We start from the raw sequence: 16,656 nt of genomic DNA, 5'->3' as shown, positions 1-16,656 counted from the left end.
TAGGTGTCACTGCCCTCCCCCTTTATATATGATAAAGGGAACCTGAGAATTGTGAACAGACTCCCCCCAGGTCTAACCATCTTTTGGCAGAAGCATTCAACAGAACAAAATATGTGGTGCATTCAGGATGTTGGTCCTCTTGTGCATGCTGCCACTGTTAAGGTCATCAGACTCACAGTGATTTTCAGCAATCTGTTGTATAGGTAATTGTCCTCTTTGGCCTGTCCAAGAAAACCCAAACCTGCAGATGGCAGACATGCATCCCATCCCCCACCTCCTACACAGGCAGCCAGCGGGGTGTGCACCACCACCCCCCAGCATGGGAGGCCGGCGGGAGGCACGCAGCCCCCCAGCGCGGGTGGCCGTTGGGGGCACACGCCCCCCCCACCCCGCCACATGGGCGCTCGGCAGGTGCACCGCCCCTCTTGTGCAGGTGGCCTGTGGGTGCCCGCTTCCCCCACAGCCACCATCCTGGCTCCAAGAATTATCTCCAGAACAAGTCCACCTTGCAGCAGTGTGGTGGCCTCACTGGCCCAGTCTTGAGGAGGGCCAGTGCCCAGCATCCATCCTGGGTGAGGGAATCCATTCTTTCCGGCTGTGGAAGCCTCATGGAGCTGCAGCGGCTGTGCGCGGCGCGGGCTCTGCGGGGGGTGGGGGAGTGGGGGTGGGAGCCCTGAGACTCACCCATTCCTCCCTGGGAATCCTTGAATTCCTGTTGTTGAGCCTCTATGTTCACTGAGGGCCAGTCATCAACTGTTTAACTGTTCAATTATCAATAAGCCGAAATCTGTGGAAGGCCATAATGGCCCTGCTTTAAGTGTCTGCCTCTGCCACCATCTTGGATCTTCATCGATTTTTGTTTTTTTTAAGCAGTGTGTTTAATAGTATGTTTGAGACTTTAATATAAGGCTGCAGGTTTAATAAAACCACTGAACCTATCATGGGTTTCTGAAACCAGCTTTTTCATGAAGAAGCCACTACAATGATGTCTTGAAGGAGTTTGTTGAAAAATATGAGCCCTTATAGAAAGCATTTTTATACAGGATACATTGTTTTTTTCATTAAAGCAAAACAAATAAGCAAAAAAAGAAAAAAAAAAAAGGTCCCCCTGCTTCTTTAAAAGGCTTCTTTTTTGGGCAATTTTAGACTTTTTTAGAAGAGTTGCAAAAGCAGTTGTTGTATACTGTAAGGTTGGAACTGCCCCATAGCTGACCCTCCTGCGGCTTTTCAGAGGCAGTTAATCACATGAGAGGAGATTGCCCGTCCTTTTCCCACGGAGAACCCGATGGCTTTAAATTGAGTATCTTTGGGACTGCAGCACAGCTTCTTGCCACTAGGCTACCAGAGCAGAGTTCCTATATTCTGTTTGTTCAATTTCCCTTCATGGCAACAGCTTGGATTTTCAGAATCCTAATACTAGTGCTGTGGAAAAGCTGACACAGAGGCTGCACCAGTGGCATAAACTGAGCAGAGATTGTGAGGATGTGCAGCTATGTGAGGGGTCACTATGAGTCAGAGGATACATGCTGACCTGTCTTATTGTTGCTGACACTGACTTTAATCACGAGGCTAAGGTAGTGCTAAGTCCCTTCTATTTTATACTTAACATTTTTCACCTTTGAAATCAAAGAAACAGCTATCTACATTGAAGGGTCAATTCCTTTCTTTTACAGTCCTCACATCCTACAGCCTGGAGGCATCTTTTTTAAAAAAGCTGGAGTTTGACCTTCTCTTTGGTCGCCTCTGCTTTCAAATGTTCCAGGAAGGCTTAGACAAAGAAAACCAGATTTCTTAGGAAGACATTTAGGAGGGTCATCACTCTGCTCTTGAATAAATAGTCATTAGTGCAGCATGCCTCTGGAAACTCGATGAACTCTGAAAAATGGCCATAGTTACAGAAATGCTTCAGGTTTTTTGTTCATAGGGTCTCTATGAGTCATGCTGGACTTGAGGGCAACAACAACAACAACAACAACAACAGTGTAACATGGGTGAGGGTTTATTAATCATGTTCAGAGAAGGTCCTTAGGAATCTAGTGCTCTTGTAATTGGGGTTTTTCAAGAGTTAGGAATCATTGGAACCAGGACTCCAGAAATCCCAGCTCTGCCATTTTTTTGCTGTGTAACTGTGACTCGACGGCACATAACAACAACAACAACAACAACAGCCGTGAACAAGAAATCACTTGACCTTTCTCAGCATCAGTTTCCATACCTATAAAGTGGGGTTACTTATACTGCCCATCACTGGGTTTCGATGTGACGTCTTCTTTGTACTGTTGTTTTTTTCCATTCATCACTCATCCCATGCTCCCTCCTCCCCTTCCAGTGGTAGCACTGACACCATTGCTCCCCTTGTCTTTGGAGTGGGGTAATTTTCTCTATCACATGGACCCTTGTGCCTCTGACTTATACTCTGAGCTTCTACCTGTTGTTGTTTCTGATCTGAGAGCTGTGAGCATTACTGTGGCTGGTAAGCTTTGCTAGTTTTAGATCTTTCTGTTCTGATACTGTTTTCCCAAGTTTTTGCTGTATTTTTTGTGTTGCCCCTTGGCTTCTTCCTTCTTTTCAAGGAAGCTTGGAGCACAATGGGTGGGGAGTTCTCTGTGGAAGGGCTAGAGACCCCCCAGAAGGTGGTTCTTTACAGGATCCTTTCTGTGCTCTCCGTGTTACCTTCCCTCAACCTCGATTTTGACCTGGCCTCAGACCTCTAAGAAGATAAGGAAGTTCTTAGATGGCATTTATCTTTTTAATTCTGTGGGGTTCAAGTCACATTTAGTACATGTTTCTGTAAAGCTATTTACCAAATACTCATTTTGTGACAGACCCAGTTTTAACTCCAAAAATATAGTGAGCAAAGTTGCCATCCCAAGCTCTGGGGGAGAGGGGACAGGCGGAACATCAATAAACACAGACACAGACCTATCAGTGTGTGCTAAGAGCTTTGAAGAATCCTATGGCGAGATAGGGGGTTTATAAGGATTGTGGGGTATGGACTGAGACTGCTGTTTTATTGTTGTTAGGTGCTGTACATTCCCCTAGACTAACAGGGACACTGTAACAAGAGATTGAGACCTCACCGTGTCTTGCACCATCTTCACCATCACCATGCTGAAGTTCATTGCTGCAGGCACTGTGCCAGTCCGTCTCTTAGAGTGTCTTCCTCTCTGTTACTGACCCTCTGCTTTTCAAGCATGATGGCCTTTTCCAAGGACTGTGCCTCCTGACAAAATGCCCAAAGTATGTAAAACAAAGTCTTAGCATCCTTACTTCAAAGGAGCACTCTAGTTGCACTTCCTGTAAGGCAGATTTGTTTGTTCCTTTGGTGCTCAGCGGTATATGCAATGCTTTCTGCCACCATCACAATTTAAAGGCCTCGATTCTTCTTTGCTACTTTATAGAATAGTTCTTCCCTAGGGGATGACCTCTGATAAACAGCAAGATGTTAGGACCTGAAGGGAAGGAGTGGAGCTTTCTGGGGAAAGATCATTTAGGGGAGAGGGAATAGCAATTGAATTTAGGGCCTCTGACAGGAGGGTCCTTGGTGTGTTCTGCAAATAGCACAGAGGACTGGTATGGCTCAGGGTGGGGGGAAGGAGGGTGTGAGTGTGGAGATGAGTCAGAGCTTGCCAAACTTTGCAAGACTTAAGGATGTTTTACTCCCATGAAAGGGCTGGTTCATTGCTAACCCAAAGGCATTCCTGTCTGGTGTTTCAATCAGCCAGAGGCTGTGCAGGAGAAAGATAGGCTGTCTCCTCTTGAAATTTATAGCCTCAGAAATCCCAAAGGCAGTTTAGTTTTGATTCCAGTCTAACTCAACAGCAATGAGTGAGGGGTTTTGTTTGTTTACATTTAATATCATTGACTTTTTAATAGAAAGTCCATTTTGTGGTTTGTGAAGAGGAAGAAGATGATCTGACTTTAGGTTCACTGGCAAGCCTGATAGCAGGAACCCCATTAGAAGCCCAGAACATTCTATGGAATTTGTCCTTCAGTCACTTGTCCCCAGTCACCTGCATTGTGAGGTGGCTGGGACAGAATAACATGGATGAGCTGGGTCAGGGGTAGAAGCCGATTCGAAAGTAGGGACCTGAAAGCCTGGAGTCAGTACTTCAGAAATGGGATGTCTGCCTTAATTAGAAGGCTCTCATTTCAAGACCTTGTTAGATCATGTAAGTTAAATACATTGAGGAACTCTGGTGGCTTCAGTGGCAAGGAATTGTGTTGTCAACACAAAGGTTGCTAACGTGGTTCAAATCCACCAGTTGCTCTGAAGGAGAAAAATGAACAGTCTCCTCCCATGCAATTTATTGCCTTTGAAAACCCACTGGAGACCCAGCTATGAGTTGGTTCTGACTCAGCGATATACAACAACAACAAATATACCAGAGCATACTAGCTAATCTCACATCAAAGGGCTATGTAAGTTTAAAACACTATTAGCATGCATATGAAATTAATTGCCAGAGCTGCTCATAATGCCAGTCCTTGTACACATTCAGAAACCAACAACCCTTTTCTTACAGTCATTTGCTTATTGAAATAGTGAATACTTGACCAAATAGTGACCTGGTGTTTACTATCCTAGTTGATAACTAATCAGTAGCAGCCACATTGATTTAGACTCCTGGTGGCTCTGTGTGTATCAGACATGTAGTTAGTTCTGTGTTCCTAGGGGTTTTAGTCCTGATTTTTCAGAATAGATCACAAGGCTTTTCTTCGGAGGGGTCTCTGGATGGAATTGAACTACTAGGCTTTGGAAGCAGCCAAATAAACATGGTAGCTATTTGCACTACACAGGGACTTCAACTATTTGATGATACTTGCTTAGATTTAGGACTTTTCTTATTTCTGACCTGTTCTCGGGCTGTGTGGAAGCTTGTGTTATCTGAATAAAAAGTATGCTTGTCTGACAAAGACAGGGGTGCTAACTCTGGTTCATCTGATTTATTGGAGGTAAAAGTGCAGCCACTTGCCTCTGCTTTGTGGGTGTTGTTGTTATGTACTATTGTCAGAACCAACTGATAAGCTGACCCTCCAGCAGGTTTCCAGAGGCTGTAGATTGCGTGGGAGGAGATTGCCCATCTTTCTCACATTGAGCAGCTGATGGATTCAAACCATGTGCCTTTGTGTTAGCAGTGCAACTCCTTACCATCGGGCCACAGGACTTCCTGAATATGTGAAGAGCTCAGGGCATTATGATACAGCCCTAAGAATTAAATGTAGAGTTCACTGGGCCTTGACCTCCTACTCTCTGTACCTTAGGGCAGCCTGATGTCTGGGTAGAATTTTTTTTTTTTTTTGGTCTGGGTAGAATTTAAAAAAGAAAATCAGTTTTAGCAAATAGGGTGATGAGAGGAGAAAAGAAAAGAAGACCTATCTGCTTTTTTTTTTTTAAAAAATTACTTCTATTCTTACTCCTTGCAAAATATTTAAAGAAACAATTGTGAAAGATAAGCCTAGTGTTGATTAGATTTCTTACCACAAGTTCATTACAGTAATGCTTAGTTTTAAATTCCCCCCCCTTGCAGACAATGATATATCCCCTTTGGGTTATAGTTAAAATTTTAAGTTCAAGAAAGGGGTTCAAACTGATTGTTCATGTCTGCACGTCTTGACAAATATTTTTCTATTTTGCATCTTCAAAGGACATGGAGATGAGAGGGTGGGGTGGACATCAGGGAGGTTAAGCAGCGAGTAAACATCCGTGTCCTGCTGAAATCTGACAACAAATGGGATGCTCAGAAGGAAAAGAATCTAGCCCAGGGAGTTGTTTCCTTTGAGTAACTGAGGACAGAACACACCCAATTATGTTTATTTTGGTAAAGAGTTCTGTTTCCCTGGAGCCTGAAACATCAGGGGCTTTGAATCCCTGATGTTTTGTAAGATGAAATAATTTCCTTTCCTAGAGACCCTTGTCCAGAATGCCTCATTCAAGGGTGAATTGCCGTCTCTGGCTGTCACTGCCTGCATTCGCCTTTGGAGTCACAGAATAGATTTTTCAAGAGTGAGACTTTTAAGTCTCAAATTAATTTTAGCGGTATTCCAGAACTAAGCTTCTGGATACCAGTAAACTTTTCTACCAATATAAACTTTTTCTAGTCTTACCTGTTTTCTTGTTTTACTGATAGTGACAGAAGTGCTAAATATTAGATGATTTGACTTAATTTACCTTCTGTAAATGCTCTCATTATAGCCTATGGAAATAGATTGCTAGGCCTTTGTATACCACCGAGTTGGAACCAATCCATAACTGACCGTCCAATTGGGTTTCAGAGTCAATTAATTGCGTGCTCTGAAGATTGGCATTTGATGGATTAAACAAACCACGGCACATACATACAGTGAAAAATTATGTCATACTAAAGAAAAATGAAGAATTTGTGACACTGTGCATAGCATGGATAGATCCGGAGGATGTTTTGTTGAGTGAAAGAAATCAGTTACAGAAGTACAATGTTGTGTGTCAAAAGAACAAACAGATATGTCTTGGAAAAGTACAGTCAGAGTGCAGGGAGGCAAAGCTGACAAAGCTTCATATTCTTTAGAAAGGAGAATCTTACATGGAAAGATGGAGGGTCAGTGAAGGAGAGGAAGACCCCTACAAGATGGATTGATCTGGTGACTTCAGCAGTGGGCATTTGTATGTCGAGATAATGATGTCACAGGATAGGGCAGGGTTCAGGGTCCCTATTTATAGAGTTGCTATGAGTTTTAGTCAACTTGATGGCACCTAACAAAAACAACAGCAGTTATAAAAGCTAAAGAAAGGCTTACACACAGAATCATTCCTGCATGGTTATCAGGAATGGGAAAGGAGGGGGAGAGAGGAGTAAAAAAACGAAAAGAAATCAGATCTTCACATTCAGCCCCTGTCATGTGTGCATTCATTGAACACCGTGGTATATAAACACTACAGAGGGTAAGGAGCTCTCTGCCCTGCAGGATCTCACAGTGTGCAAAGGAGAGACAGAAAATAGACATGAGTAGTTTGTGCCTGAGCTGAGGTGAGCACTTGATGGTGGTGGTGGTTGCCCTTGAGTTGATTATGTCAGAGTAGAACTGTGCTTCATTGGGTTTTCCTGGTGGTGAATCCCTTTGGAAATAGATTGCTAGGCCTTTATGTACCATTGAATTGGAATCAATCCATAGCTGACCCTCTAATGGGGTTTCAGAGTCAATTACTTGTGTGAGAGATTACCCTTCTCTTGTAGAGCGGCTGGTGGATATGAACTGTGTAACTTTGTGTTCTGGGGCTTTGTCTGACATACTTTGGGCATGTTGCAAGGAGGGACAGGTCCTTGGAGAGGGATATCATGCTTGGGAGGGTAGAGGGACGGCGCAAGAGGGGAAGACCCTCAATGAGATGGATTGATTCAGTGACTGGGGTAATCGGGATGGGTGTGTCAGAGGCAGTGCGATTGACACAGGATAGAGCAGGGTTTAGGGCTGTTGTACATAGGGTCGCTATGAGTTGCAAACGACTCGACGGCATATAACAACAAGAAGTCACCAGAACACTGGCTGATGGAGGTGAAAATGAAAAGACACAAAACCTGCTAAGGGAAAAAAAAACCTGATGAGGAGAAGGTCAAAATTGTGGGGCCTGAGAAGAATACAAATGAGGCTGACATGTGGAGGAAAGTGGCTTTGAAGAGCCTTTCTGAGGAAGATGGGAAGCACATGAGAGATGTGGCCAGAGTTTACCAGAGGCATGTCTTGTACACTTTGCAAAGGAAGAGGCCATTAAGTTATTTTAGAGCTCAAGTACAAATATAATAGATAAATGGGAAAAGATCACATTGGTCCTAAAGTGATGAGATTGGAGGAAAATGAGACTGGAAGCTGAAGAATGATTTAGGAGGTCATTGCTGAAATCCACGTGAGACATGTGTGGCCCAAATTAAGGTGCAAATGTGGGGTTGAGAAGAGTGGCTGAGATTTTTCAGGAGACAGCATAAATGGAAGCAGCAACTCGCTGGTGTGACTTAAGGGAGAAGTCACTGAGAAGAGATAGGTTTGGTTAGGGTTGGTTTCTTAGGGCTACTTTGTTAGATTGCTTAAGAATTCATCACTGTATTTGGCTACAGCAACCGGGTGGTCGACCTGATGGTTCACTTGGCCTCCAAAGAGTAAGATCCCCTTGGACCACCAGCCCCAGCAATAGCACTAGAAGAGAGAGAGAGACCCTCAGCTGCTGGGGAGTCCTTGCCCCAACTTGATCCTCCCACACACTGAAAATCTCATATCCTTGACACAAGTTTTCATCAAATCCCCCTACGAAAGGGGAGGGGCTTGGCGAGCCCATCTTGTCATGTACCATCAATAAAGTACACTGTACTCAACCAAAAAAAAAAAAAAAAAAGAATTCATCACTGTATAATCCTAAAGGCCAAAAGTTAAAAATCTTGGTATTAGTAGGGTTACACTCCAGGGGCTGTCGTGGAGAATCCTCCTTTGCCACTTTCAACTCATGTCTCCTTGGCTTGTGAGAACATAACTCCAATCTCCGCCTCTGTCTTTCTGTGGCTTTCTTTTCTCTATACCTGTTTGTTCCTTTGGCAGTCCAAGGCATGTACTCTTCTCTAACACCACAACTCAAAGGCATCGATTCTTCTTCCATCATTCTTATTCATTGTCCATCTCTCAGAAACATAGTAAGCGATTGAAAAGACCATGGCCTGAAAGAACAGATACATCTTAGAGAAGGTGTAGTCATTGTTTCTTAGAGGCATGGATGATGAAGCTTCGACTCACTTACTTTGGGAATATTGTTAGGAGAAGCAGCTATTCCTTGGGAAGGATATCATGCTTGAAAAGATGGAGGGTCAGTAAAAGAGAGGAAGACTCTCAATCAGGTGGACTGACAAAGTGATTGAAGCAGTGTCCTCAAGTATGTCAGATGATGAAAATGGACATTACAGGACAGAGTTTAGATTGTTTATAGGGTTGCTTTGAGTTGTACTTAACTCAATGGCACCTAACAATAATAACTTCTCTAGATGACTGTGTCTCTTCTCAGCTTTTAAGGACACATTAGATTTAGGTCTCATCCTACCTTAATAATGTCAAGATTCCCTAGGTAGATCTGAGTTTTATGGACTATTATTTGACCAGCTACAGTGCTAGTTCAGGAGTTTTAGAAAGGGTCAAAGACAACAGTCCAGAATAAGAGGTGCATTGCAAAGTTGGACTGGGGAAGGGAGAGGGGGAAAGGAGGAAATTGTACAACAATGAAAGAATATGGGAAAAAAAAGGGAACCTGGAGTGAGGGATGAGAAGGTGAGGGAGGAAAAAAGTACAATAAGTGAATGAAAATCCAACTTCTCTGTAAACTTTCGTTAAAATCACAATTAAAAAAAAAGTAAAAAAGGGTCAAAAATCCTGAGACTATCAGAGCTGTTAGACATTTGGAAGGTCTAAAGCAATAGTAGGTGTGGTTCTGAGTTTAGTCTAACCAGGGAGTTGTTTTTCTTAGGAGAAAAATGTAGAGGAACAAGTCCAATAAAAACTGTTTGGCTTGAAAAACCAAACTACTTTGAAGGGAATTGTGAGCAGAGAGTTCACCACTTCACTTAGGTCCTAGACAGGTGCTGACAGGTGGCCGCAATGCCTTTCATTTGCGGAGCGCATTCTTGGAAGATTAAAGGCGCAAATTGACAGCTGGTCAGTATAGCTAAGACTGCTCAAGGTTCGAACTCTAAAAAGTCTGTGCTCCCTTTTGGCCAAGTCAGAAGAATGCATGGGTGAGTTAGATACAGTCTTGGGAGAACTTTATATTCCTCCAGAGGGTGGCCGCCTTGATCCTGTCTTAGCTGGGTGGTTCTCTGCAATGTGAGCCTGATGCTTAAGAGGAAAATCCAGCATGTACTAGTTAAATGGACGAGCAAAGGCAAGCAAGTGTATGGCTTTATCCAAACAAGGACTTAATCTCCTGTCCCTTAGTTTATTCATTTTACACGGTGATTGCTAGTCACTGTTAAGTTGGCCTGAACTCAGAACCCCACAAGTACAGTGATTCTTGTGATTGGTTGCAGATGGGACTGCAGGTTGAGATTCATAGGGTTTTCATTGGCTGATTTTCAGCAGTAGATCATCAGATCTTCTCTTCTTAATTCTGTTCAGCATCACAGTGGTACTGAAGCCTCCACAAGAGTGGCACAAGGTTGTAGGAAGGTTACGTGTGAACTTTGGCTTAATGCCCAAAAAACATTCCTGGTAAACACTGCATAAATTGTACTTCTTCTACTTACTCTATGTGGATAATTGTTTAGATCATATTTTGCTGGCCATTCTACTTAGAGGTTGTTTATATCATTCTAGACTGGTCATTCTACTTCAGTGAGCTACAAATCGAGAGCCTGACTCATAGCTTTCTGAGTATTAATTGCTATTGTGTGTTATGGATTGTTTTCTCTGTGTCAGGAACTTTTCTAATGCTTTATGTTTATTCACATAAGCCCTGAAAGGTATGTATAATATCATTCCCATTTTATAGATGGTTTATAGATGACTCAGCTAGTAAATGGAGACAATTTCTAATCCAGGCATGTTGATTTCAGAGGCTGCTTTCACACTGGACATTTTTCCTTCTTTCTGGGAATTCACTGTGAACTCAAGATCTCAGCAGGGCTCTGGCTGTAAGACTGTGTTAAGTATCACTATAATCCTATATATTATGCTGTATATATATTATAGCTAATGTGCTATGAATCTTGGCAGAAAGCAGAGAATACCAGAAGAATGTCTATCTGTGCTTCATTGACTATGCAAAGCCTTTTGTTTGTGTGGATCACAACAAGCTTGGTTGACTCTGAGAAGAATGGGAATCCCAGAACATTTGATTGTGCTAATGCGAAACCTATACTTGGACCAAGAGGCACTTGTCAGAACAGAGCAGGGAGACACTGGATGGTTCAAAATCAAGAAAGGGGTCCATCAGGGATGTATTTTGTCTCCATACCTTTTCAATCTGTATGCAGAACAGATCATCCGAGATGCTGGGCTGTTCGAGGAGGAATGTGGCATCAGGATTGGTGGAAGAATTATCAACAACCTGTGTTATGCAGATAACACAATCCTGCTCGCTGAAACTGAGGAGTACCTGAAGTGATTGCTGCAGAGGTCAAGGACTGCAGTCTTCAATATGGATTGAAGCTCAATATCAAGAAAACAAAGATTCTAACCCCTGAGCCAAGTGGCAGCATCAGTACAGATGGTGAAGAGATTGAGATAGTTAACAGTTTTAGTTTACTTGGCTCCACAGTCAACACTCTTGGTAACAGCAGCCAGGAAATCAGGAGACGAATTGCATTGGGAAAGTCAGCTGTGAGGGACCTCTCAAGAGTACTCTGAAGTGCATCAACATCCGGCTGGAGACTAAGGTGCGCCTGATCCAGGCTATAGTCTGTGCAATTATGTGCTATGCATCGGAGAGTTGGACAGTGAATAAGGATGATAGAAAGAGAGTTTCAGCTGTGGTGCTGGAGAAGAGTGTTTCAACATGGACTGCTAGGAGAACAAACAGGTTTGTCCTGGAGAGGGTGAAGCCAGAATGTTCCCTGGAGTCAAGGATTCTGAAGCTTCGTCTGACATACTTTGGACATGTTGCAAGGAGATGTCCTTGGAGAGGGACATCATGTTTGTGAGAGTGGAGGGATGGTGCAGGAGAGGAAGACCCTCGATGAGATGGATCGATTCTGTGAGTGGAGTGGTGGGAATGAATGTGTTTGAGACAGCGAGGTTGGCACAGGATAGAATGGCGTTTAGGGCTCTTGTACATAGGGTCGCTATGAGTCACAGATGACTTGATGGCACATAACAACAACAACAACACAGTACTTAATCTCTAAAACATAGGACTCCAAAAAGGGAAATATTTTTCATTCTCAGAAAGCCCAAAAAAGTTGTTCCTTTGCTGACTGAAGTTCTTACCAAGTGGTAATATAGGAATCTGAGCTCTTTTTAGTTTAAGACTCTGCTGTCATTAGCATTTTGCCTTGTGTATTTTCATCAAGCTGTGGAAGGTGAGAGGGCATGGGGGTCCTCTGTCTGAGTCCTGTGTGGGAGGTTTTATGGATCAGACTTGGTCCTTAGCCAGGTCAAGGATCTTCTTTCCTTTCTTCAACTCCAAAGCTGTTGGGAGGCTGGGCTATCTTTCCTTTTGTCGTCTCACTATTGCTTCATTTCTCACTCATGAGCTCTTTCATTATATCTTGTGCTCTCACTCAAAACCCCCATTGCCATTGAGTAAAAACCAACTCATAGCTGACCCTAAAGAGGGAACTTGGAGTCTGTAAATGGCACAAGAGGAGATTACCTGTTTTTCACTCTCCGAGCATCTGGTAGATGGAAACGACCTTCCTTTCTTGTGTTGGTAGCACCAGCCTAGCCAGGCCACCAATCTCCCATGTGCATTTCTCTCGCTAGTGAGCTGAAGCCAGATAAGGGACTAATTCTCCTGATATTGCTGCCTTGTGCTGTTCATGTTCTTCTTTCAGTCACCTTGGGCTGTGATTCTTTATGGAATTTAAAAAAAAATCTTTTTAAAAACCTGTTATGGGGAGGTTGAGAGAGGCTGCGTCCTTGATGTTTGATCAGCTCCGAGGGGAAAGATTTTAGGCGTGGGGACCCTTGTGTCGCTTAAGAAGCCTAACATTGGTCCTGGTGTACAGGAAAGGCAAGTACAGGAGACTGAAAGCAGAAGTGGAAAAACAGAGTAAAAAATTGGAAAAGAAGAAGGAAACCATAACTAAGTCATCTAGTCAACAGCAGAAAAAGAATAATAGACAAGAAGAGAAACTGAAAAATAATAACAGATCTATCAATGGTTCACGTGAAATCCATGTTTGCAATTGGCTTTTGTTTTGCTGTTCTAATGGGAATTTTCAACTCCATATTTGATGGTAGAGTGGTGGCAGAGCTCCCTTTCACTCCTTCCTCCCTCCTTTCCTACATCCAAGATTTGTCTCATCAAAACTTGCTGGGGGATTATACCACAGACTGTTTCGTCATCTTCCTATATAGTCTCTGTACCATGTCAGTTTGACAGAACATACAGAAGATTGTTGGCCTTGCCCCTTCGAGAGCTGCCACCAAGCATGCTGGTGGATTTCTTGGTCCTTCACCTCTTTTGGGGAAGTATTCTTTGAAATCACCCAAAACCCTTTAATTCCTGTCATTCTTTTTAAATTCTCAGATCAAACTGGCAGCTGTTTTGTAGCTAGAGCCACAGGCAGTCTTAGTACTCAGGCCGCTCTCACTTTGTAGTTTTGCATTATTTTTAGCTTTCTTTTTTTAATGATTAGATTGAGAATGACACTCAATGAACATGATTGTGCTTTTGGTCACAGACTTTTTTTTTAAGTTAAATGTGTCAGGTAGATACAGGTGATGTTTATATAATGAAAAACAAATGGCATGTTTCTTGTTCTTCCTATGTAAATACATTTTGTGGGACTGACTTGAAAGACTACTGTGGGCCATCTACCTGGAAAGTTGGTTCTATTTGAGCATTTGGAGAGACCCTGTTAGATGACTGGAACTATTAATCATGTTAAACATTTATGATCAGAGATCAGTAAAGAGGCTAAATTTTTAGCAACTTCAGCTACTAAAAGAACTTTTTTTTTTGTCAAATGTTTTTAATAATCTGCAAAAATGGATAAAAATTGGCCAGGTGTGAATAAATTTGTTTTTAAATTGATGACATCTTTATTTATGTTATTTAAAGGCTGATAAAAAACTGTAATTAATTCGATTAAAAAATCCAGTATCTCAACGGAAAAGAATTGTATTCACTCATTAAATTCTAATCGTTTTCTAAGACACAGCTTGAAAATATCCAGCATGCATGTTTAATTTCAGTACAATATATTTAAGACCAAGCATGTATGCTACATGTATGAAGACTAGATTACAGATTATCATAGTCATCATAATCATCATCGTTGTTGTCTTCATATTTTCTTTTCAATGCATTAGATGCTTCATTGGCAGTATTTTGTGATGATACCATATTAGTGGTAATAAGAATATTTTTGGACCTAATTAATGATGGTTTAATCAGAACATTCTGAACTGCTGACATTGCTGGAATCGATGCTTTTACAGCTGGGGTCTGTGAAATGGGCATCTGGACTGTAAATCGTTGCCCTATGAGGGACATTGGAGTCTCTACTTTAGTTGAAACAGACGTAGTTTGTGGGGTTGGTGTCCCTAGTGTAGAAGTACTGGGTCTGCTATCCAGGTGTCTTTTTCTGTATAGACAGACTTAGGTCTATAATTTGGAGCAGTTAAGCAGTACCTGTCAGGTGGCAATCTAGGACCAGAATATGGCTTGATCAAAGGCAAAGGAGTTTGATTTCTTTGCGTGCAATATCTAATAAAAAAATCTCTTGGAAGAGGAAAGGTGAAAGGCTGATCAGCACAACACCGGACTGCCAATCACACATCATCTGCATCAATGGTTGCTTTCTTAGCTTGGCTTGAGTAAGTTTTTGCATCCTCTAGAATTGTAGTTACTTATCGGAGGCAAACTCCCAACATCTGATGTGTAACTCTTGGCTCATATTCTGTAACGCCCATAACCTTCAGGATTTGTGCCATCATCTGTGCATCTCTCAGCATGCTCTTGGGAGAAGTTATCTTTCCAGACTCCATGATAACCAGTAATCAGGCTTCTTAAGCTGAGTCACCCACATTAATTATTTCAGTCCTGATCTTGAGGCAAGCTCCTTGCGTAGTGTGGTTTTCCCAGCCCCTGGTGTACCAGTGAGCAAGATATCTGGCTACAACAGGGTTCCCACCACAATGGCTCCTCAGGAGTGAATACATTTTTAAAAAATTAATATGCTGTTCTACCATGACTGCCTAATTTTTTCAAAATACAGAGTAATTCTACTTTAAGAACTTGGAAGCAAAGTATTTGGGAAAATATATTAGAGAGAGTTTAAAAATGAAAGTCCAGTTTCTCAGGAATTTCTTACATTAACTTACTGCAGGCTTTGGATTCTTGTGAAGGCACGTTTATGCCCTACTTGGAGACAGGTTATGTTTACAAGTGATTTATTTTATCGACTGTCTGTTTAGTTACAATGGTCCTGCATTCCTGCATGCTTCTTTGTGAGGGAAGAGATGGCATAATCCTCTTCTAGACTCCATTACTTAGAAGTCTTGAGTGGAGAGATAAATTAGGCAATAAACATATGCATATATGAAACCCCCCCCAAACCAACAAAAAACCAAACCAAAACAAAAACCTATTATGGTTTACACATACACAGAGAAATTTTCCATGTTAGCCCTTTTTTTTTTTAAACTATCGACATTTATTAAAGTTCATAGAGTTTCCAGAGGCATGTTGTGTAGGAAGTAGTTGCCACTCATGCTTCCATTGGGATGTTAGGTGGGCAAATAAACTGATGAGGCAAAGGAATTCAATGTTGAAAACGGGTTAAACATAATACGGCACATAACAACAACATATGCATTTCTAAACACATCTCTAACCACTTAGGTCTTGAAGTAAAGCCTATGCAGACCATCCCTGTACTAATTTACTTTTTTTTTTTAATTTAGGTTGTTTATTTTTCATTTCAATGAACATCTACAGAGATTTTGGGATTCCATTCATTCATTGTTACATGTTAGCCCTTTTTAAGAGAACAACTTAGAAATATTAGTTGTATTTGCCATGTTGTATGACTATCACAATTCATTTTTTATTATTTTCATCATCCCAAACAGAAACTTAGTACCACTTCAGCAGTAACTCTGTAATCCTTACTCCCTCCAGCCCATGAGAATCATAGAAAACTTTGATCTCTATTCACTTGCCCGTTCTAAATATTTCATGTGAGTGGGAGCATACACTAATTCTCCATTTGTGTTTGATTTCACTCAGCATAATGTTTTCAAATTTCACCCGCATTGTATCATACAGCGTCATTTTATTTCTCTTTTTGCTGGAATAGTGTTATTAAGTGTGCTGTGAGCAACCATTCTGGAACTTGCCGCATTCAATACCATCCTCACAATCTCTGCCAGGTGCCAACCCATTGTAACAGTGTAGCTTGTTGAGGGTCCTCCTCTGTTTCTCTGATCCCTCCACTTTACTAGTATAATGTCTTTTTCCAAAGACTGGTCCCACCTGGTAACATGCCCAAAACATGTGAGATGAAGTTTCATCACCCATGTCTGTAAGGGGCACACTAGTTGCACTTTTTTCCAGATAGATTTGTTCTTTTGCTAGTTGATGGGATATTCAGTACTCTTCTCCAACAGCACAATTCAAAAGCACAGATTGTTCTGTTACCTTTATTCATTGTCCAACTTTCAGATGCATGTTATTGTTTGCCGTTGGGTCGGGACGGACCCGTACTGATCCTTTACTTTCAGAGGGAGCAGATTTTACAGAAGGAGATTGCCTGTCCTTCTCCTGTGGAGTCGCAAGTAGACTCGAACTATGTGGCTTTGGGATTGCAAAGAAAGCAATTGAATGTACCATGGCTTGGATTAGGTTAGTCTTTACATTGACATTGTTGCTCTTTGGCACTTTGGAGAGGTCCTGCATCACCAATTTTTCCAATGTAGTGTTGTTGTTGTTGTTATGTGCCGTCGAGTCGTTTCCGCCTCATAGCGACCCTATGCACAACA

General features: G+C 42.0%; 2 pseudogenes; one reads left to right on the top strand and one right to left on the bottom strand.

The window, feature by feature from the left end:
* Positions 1 to 13,171, top strand: part of LOC102869366 — a 36,193-nt pseudogene extending 23,022 nt beyond the window's left edge.
* A 744-nt stretch (positions 13,172 to 13,915) lies between these two features.
* LOC102852276 lies at positions 13,916 to 14,661 on the bottom strand (annotated as a pseudogene).
* Between the last annotated feature and the right edge of the window lie 1,995 nt (positions 14,662 to 16,656).

Source organism: Elephantulus edwardii, unplaced genomic scaffold (assembly GCF_000299155.1).
Source record: "Elephantulus edwardii isolate Elephantulus edwardi_28Jun2011 unplaced genomic scaffold, EleEdw1.0 scaffold00145, whole genome shotgun sequence".
NCBI lineage: Eukaryota > Metazoa > Chordata > Mammalia > Macroscelidea > Macroscelididae > Elephantulus > Elephantulus edwardii.
The sequence above is the reverse complement of the archived record's forward strand: the minus strand, read 5'-3'. Positions and strand labels throughout refer to the sequence as shown.